The sequence below is a fragment of the Glycine max genome, chromosome 1 (genome assembly GCF_000004515.6).
Source record: "Glycine max cultivar Williams 82 chromosome 1, Glycine_max_v4.0, whole genome shotgun sequence".
NCBI lineage: Eukaryota > Viridiplantae > Streptophyta > Magnoliopsida > Fabales > Fabaceae > Glycine > Glycine max.
In genome coordinates, this window is record NC_016088.4 from 51,234,553 (window position 1) to 51,241,858 (window position 7,306).

General features: G+C 33.2%; 1 non-coding gene across 1 annotated transcript; it reads left to right on the forward strand.

The window, feature by feature from the left end:
- Positions 1–7,234: 7,234 nt before the first annotated feature.
- On the forward strand, positions 7,235–7,306 carry TRNAE-UUC (transfer RNA glutamic acid (anticodon UUC)). The gene has a single exon. It is a non-coding gene; the product is annotated as a tRNA-Glu (tRNA).

Below are 7,306 nucleotides of genomic sequence, written 5' to 3' on the forward strand. Positions count from 1 at the left end.
CTTTTTCATACTGCATTAAAAAAAATACTTTCATTTAAATTAACAGTTTAAAACACTACTTTTTTTTAACCTTCACACCGTTCGATGCCAAAAACATCCAGCGGTGGGAACACATACTGCAATAATGACGAATTTTTTTTTATTATAAATGGAAATCATTCCCTGTACTGATGGATGTATGACTGTGATTGTTACAAATCTTACATAATGTGAATTTAATTGACAATTATAAAGTTGTTGGCAATCATTAATGTTCTTGTTTTGTCTTGAACAGAAAGAGTTTGGTGTATGAAAAATCTTCTTGCATGTGAATCATTATCCAACTTCATTATGTATTAAGAGTTAAAAATACTTGCAATGCTAAGACATGAAAAATGGCGCCTCTTTGCAGATGCAAAGAATTAACTAACATCAAAGTGAAGGATTATCACATATAGTATAATATGTTTATGATTAGTCGTTATGCAATAAGGAAGAATTTGTTGCTTGACTCGCATTTGATGACAAAGTCCTAACCGTGGTTGTAAGTTGTTTTATTATCCACAACATGTTTTTCACATCCTTGAAGCTACCACATGTTCCTGAGCTGAAACGTTGCCTATGGCCTTAGTCAATGATAGACCTACAGTCAGTCAAGGGTGTGCATTTGTATTCTCTCATTTTTTAAAATTCATTAAATTTATAAATAAAATCTTATATTTTTATATTTTATTTTATTTATATTTATGTAATTGAATTCACTAATTTTATTTTTTTATAAAATTCAAAATCTTAAATCCGTGTGAAGTGACTATTGAGAGTATTGACAAAGGAGGAGGGAAGACACTTTCTTACAAGTTAATGTTCTGTGTTAATTTTCTGAAAGAAAATGAAGGCTGAGCAGTAATTCCTCGATTCCCAAAAATGAGAGAAAAAGAGAGAGAGGGATGGAGGGAGAAAGGCGTAACAGGTGAAGAAAGAATAATAGAGAAAAAGTGTTTTTCAGATTCTTTTCAGACAAATAAATTTTTTGAAATAAGCAAGGGAACGTATTATAAATCATGTCCTGCTAAACTGGTACAAAATGTAATAGAATAAACAGGACAGAGGAATACAGAACAGCCAACAAAAAGTCTCCCTCCCATTACCAAAAACCATAATACGAAAATGAGTACCATCACAATATCCATACAATACAATACCATCACTCTCATATCTACCAACATGTCCTAACATTCGTAAATAGCAGATAAGCATTTTCTTGCATTTGAAACCAACCAGACACTGGATAAACAAAACCAGCTCTTTAAAACAAATAAATAAAATCTCAACCTTTAACATTTTTAAGTGACACAAATTGTATGGAGGAGTAAGGAAATGGAGATGTTCCTGACGCATTGTATAAGAATACTAACCTCAGGTGGGATCTGAGAAGAGAAAGTTCTTGACTTTGAAGATTGAAACAAACTAGAGGGAAACCCAAATGATGATGATAGTGTTGGAATCCGCTTTGAATACAATAAATAAATAAATAAATCTCAATCTTTAAAATTTTAAAGTGGCACGTATTGTACTGTTCGGAGGAATAAGGAAATGAAAACGATCCTATCGCATTGTATAAGAACATTAACTCTAACCTCCTTAGGTGGGATATGAGAAGCGAAAGTTCTTGATTTTGAATATTGCACAAAACTAAAGGGAAACCCAAATGCTCATGGTGGCGGGATCTGCTTTGAAAATGGCATAAAACTGCTTCGAAGATCAAACCTTTGTTGGATCCGTGACATAAAACTCCTGCTATGCCTCAAAGCTCTTTGAAACATTTTTTTAAAGCGTTTGTTTTTTTCAAGGACAAAATGTAGTATAAGATGATTTCATATTATTTTTATTGCTATAGTGCTTAATAAGTAATCACCATTACATTATCTTTCTAAACCAATTGACTGCTTCATTTCTAAGGTAAGGTGGGGTCTGTAAATAGAAATACTTCCAGCACATTTCTTGAAGATCATATTTCCTTTCACACGTGATTTATATTTTATATATTTTTTTGTTTAATAATAATATGCTTATATGTTGTTTATGATTTGTACTTTTATTTCATTTAATAGTGGTCCTTTAATATAACATATTTTTATGAACATGATGAAAAATAAACATGACACACAAGCAAGGGAAGGTGGGGACTCGGGAGTATAGAATGTGAAGGTGAGTATTGATCGACTGGCGCTTTTTCCTCATATTCATAAAGTTAATTCCTTTTTGAGTTATTATCATTAAGTTTCTATTGAGTATAGTTAATTAATAACTTTATTATCCTACACCAGTTTTGGTTTCACCATCATTAGATCCTACTAACTATAATTCGTGGAGTAGATAAATGATTACAACACTTAGTGTGAAGAATAAAGTAGAATTTGTTGATGATTCAATATCCAAGCTCGCACGAACTCATGCTCTCTTGAGAGCCTGTAAATGATGCAACAATATGGTAGTATCGTGATTGGTACACCCAGTTTTAATTTTGAATCATCAAAGCATATTATGGATGGGCAATGCAATGGACATCTAGAAAGATTTGAAGTCTCAATACTCTCAAGGGGATTTATTATGTATCTCAGATCTTCAACAAGAATTGGTGTCAATAAAACAAGGTGATACCACTATACCTGAATATTTCACAAAATTAAGGGTTATATGGGATAAATTGGATAGTTATAGACCTGATCTTATATGTACATGTGAGACTAGATGTATGTTCTTGTGATGCTTTAATTACTATGATACAAAGAAAGACTCAAGATCAAGTCATGCAATTTCTGAGATGATTGAATGATAATTACACCAATGTTAGATCAAACATTCTAATGATGGACCCTTTACCTAAGATCACTAAAGTATTCTCTTATGTGGTTTAACAAGAGAGACAAATTAATAGTTCAAATATGATTAGAAATTTAAGCCTAGTTAATGTTAAAAGTTATAGCTTAAACAAAAATTCTGGAGTTTCATATAATTATTGTGGTAGAGACAATCACACAATGGAGAATTGCTATCAAAAGAATGGTTTTCCTTCCAACTTTTCATCTAATAGAGAAGGGGGAGGAAGTCAAGGATCTTTTGGTAGAGGCACCACGAGTGGAAGAGGAAACAAGGTTTGCACACACTATGGCATCACTAGCCACACAGTGGAGGAATGTTATAAGAAAATTGGATACCCTCCTGACCACAAGTTTTATAGACCCCAAGGGAATTCAATAAATAATGCAGTAGCCAATACTAGAAGCAGTGTTGATAATGGTGTTTAATAACATTTTGACTCTTCAAATCCAAGTACTTCTGAATCCAATGAAATGAAATTGGCACCACAACAATATCATACTTTACTTGCTTTGATTCAACAACAATCTAATGTAGCAAATCCAAATTCTACTACTTCTTCTCACATCAATCAGATCGATACATTTCCCTCTCATGTTTCAATTCACACTATTGTAGGAAATGTAACTACTCGTACTATAACTAAGCATGATTCAGTTGCCTGGATTCTTGATTTTGGTGCAACTGATCATGTTGCTTCCTCCTTGAGCTTACATTCTTAATATAAACAAATTCAACCCATTATTGTTAAGTTACCAAATGGTGAATCAGTTGTGGTCACTCATTCGAGGACATTTCACTTTACTGAGTCATTTTACCTTACAAATGTCCTATATTTTCCTAGTTTCACATTCAATCTCATCTCTATTTTTAAATTGGTCGCTTCTTTGAATTTTAAATTCACTTTTTGTGCCACTAAATGTTTCATACAAGACATTACCAACCAGAAGATGATTGGTATAGTTGATGTGAAGGATGGTTTGTACAAGTTTCAGATGCAATCAATTGTTGGTCAAGACTCAAGTTCCTTAGCAAATTTTGTTTATTCTATTTTTTCTTGCAATAAGATGCCATTTGATCTTTGGTACTGTAGATTGGGACATCCGTCTCATGATATGATTCTTGTAATGAAAGCAAATTACCTATATTTGTCCATTAATAAATATATTGTTTGTGATGCTTGTTTTCCCTAATAGTACATCTCATGCTTCTCTTCCCTTTGCTTTGATTCATGTTGACATTTGGGACCTTTGTGCCATTCCCTCTATACATGGTTATAAATACTTCCTTACTATTGTTGATGACCACACTAGATATGTATGGGTTTTCCCCTTAAACTCAAAAGTCGATACACAAACACTTTTCAAAGCATTCATTAATCAGGTTGAGAGACAGTTTGATACTAAATTTAAAATTGTCAGATTTGACAATGGTGCAGAATTTATAATGCATCAATTCTTTAATGAAACTGACATCATTCATCCAACCACATGTGTTGAAACCCCTCAACAAAATGACATTGTTGAGAGGAAACACCAACACCTCTTAAATGTTACACGAGCCTTGTTGTTTCAATCACATTGACCCCTTCTATTTTGGTCATATGCTATTCTTCATACATCATTACTGATTAATTGTTTTCCTACACCATTCTTAGATAATGTTTCCCCAAATGAAAAGTTGCATAATACACAATTTGACATATCCACACTTCATGTATTTGGTTGTTTATGTTATTCTAATACATTAGTTGCATAGAGAAAGAAGTCAGATCCTAAAGCTCTTCCTTGTGTTTTTCTTGGTTTTAAACCTCATAAGAAGGTTATGTTCAATTTACACACAAAGGCTATTGAAATTTCCAAAAATGTGGTTTTTCATGAGGATAATTTTCCTTGCCATGATTCTGCTAAACCATTACTTCTTCATTCTCATATTTCCTATACACCCTCCACAGTCAACCCTTTTTTCCAATTCATTACTAAACACCACCATTAATTCTTCACTAAAGTCTACACCATCACCAAACCCTCCCTCACCTTCACCTGTCTCTGACCATGAACCATAACCTTTGATTAATGATGTCATTCATCGTAGATCAAATAGACAGAGGCATAGACCAAGCAGATTTACAGACTATCACACCAAGTTCATATCAACTGTCACCCCTTATTCTTCAGGTATTCGTTATCCCTTTTCTTATGTCCTTTCTTATGATAGTTTGTCTCCTAAGTATAATAGTTTTGTCATGAGTATTTTATCTCAAGTTGAACCCAACTATTACTTAAAAGATTCCAAACATCCACAATGGGTTCAAGCCATGGCTAAAGAAATTACAGCTTTAGAAAGGACATATACTTGGATTATCACTGATTTACCTCCCAACAAAACAACAATTGGTTGTAAATGGGTTTAAAAATAAAGCACAAGTCTAATGGCATAATTAAGAGGTACAAGGCACGCTTGGTTGCCAAAGGTTACACCCAAATAGAGGGACAAAATTACTTGGATACTTTTTCACCAGTGACCAAGATTATCACTGTCAAAATTCTCCTTGCTCTTGCAGCCTTCAATTTAAGCAACTTAATGTCAACAATGTTTTTCTGCATGGTGATCTCAACGAGGAAGTTGACATGATTATGCCCCTTGGAACGCAGTTTCTTAAACCATGTCAAGTTTGCAAGCTCCAACGATCTTTATATGGACTTAAACAAACCAGTAGACAGTGGTAGGTTAGACTTTCCACTTTTTTAATCTCACGTGGTTATCATCATTCTCAATCGGATTACCCCCTTTTTACCAAGCACTTAAATTCCTCTTTTACAACATCATTAGTGTATGCAGATGATGTTGTTCTCACTGGCATTGATTTGACTGAAATTTCCCAATTACAAAGCTGCTTGATAATGTTTTCAAAATCAAGGATCTTGGTGATTTGAAGTATTTTCTTGGATTTGAAGTTGCTATAAATTCTGAAGGTATCAACATTTGTCAATGCAAATATGCTCTTGACATTTTGAATGATGCTGGACTCCTAGCTTCTAAGCCTATTTTGACCCCCATTGATTATGGCAATAGACTACATCAACATCCAGAAGAGTTATTACCTGACATACATGCTTCTTTTTTTCGAAGGCTTATTGGTAGATTGATTTATCTAACACACATGTGACCTGACATCACTTTTGCAATTTAGCATCTCGATCAGTTCGTTTCAAAACCAATCACTGCTCATCTTCAAGCAGCTCACAAAATTCTTAGGTACATTAAGGGTACTCTTGGATCAGGCCAATTGCATTGATACAAGGAAGTCAATCACTGGCTACTCCGTTAATCTTGGTGATTCTTTAATCTCTTGGAAATCAAAGAAGCCAACAACAAGTTCTCGCAGTTCCCCAAAGGCAGAATATCGTGCTCTTGCTAGTGCCACTTGTGAGATTCAATGGTTGACTTATTTGCTTGAAGACTTTTGGATTCCCTTTATTCGACCAGCTTTGTTATTTTGTGATAGCAAGTCTACACTGCATATTGCAACTAATACAGTTTTCCCCGAGCGTACGAAACATATTGAGATAGACTGTCACATATTTCAGGAAAAGCTTGTTGTTGGTCTTCTCAAGTTACTTCCAATTTCCTTAACTAACCAGTTAACTAACATTTTCACCAAGGCTTTGTCTTCGGTGTTTTTATGTTCTTGTATTCCAAGTTGGGAATGTCTAACATACATTCTTCAACTTGAGGGGGGATCTTAGTGTATATAGAATTTGTTACGGTTAGTTGAAAAATAGTTAGTTCAAATAGCAAGTTAGTTGCAAGGTAATTATCTTTGTATGCCTTGTATATAAGAGGAACATACCTCACCTCATGTAATCAATCAATTATAGATTCAATGCACTTTGATTAATCCTTTTCCATTATCTTCTTCCTTAAGTTAACTTTGTTCTTTATATCATCATGTCACCATACAACTTTGATAGAGACGATAAAAAAAAATTATGTACACTTTTGTAAAATAAAAGAAGAAAACAAGGAAATAATTAACACCATTTGCAAAATGAGGAAGAAAAAAATGTCACATTAATTTTTTGAAAGTCACTTTTTTATTAGTGGTATGAGATATAAGGTTGGTGGTTAAGAAAGAAGAAAAAAAGAAAAAAAATGAATTTGGTCTTTCCTATTAACAAAATTAACAATTAATATTTATTTGATAAAAAAAATGTTATAGTCTTTTGAAAAGAAAACCAATAAAAACGAAATTTAAAATAGATGGAGTAAAATTTTTAATTGAACTAAATACTTTTAATGCAATATTTTATAAGACAAATTTATTGTAAACAAAGTTCTATAATTATATTTAAAATAGAATAATAAACAGAAATCCGTTGTCGTCCAGCGGTTAGGATATCTGGCTTTCACCCAGGAGACCCGGGTTCGATTCCCGGCAACGGAA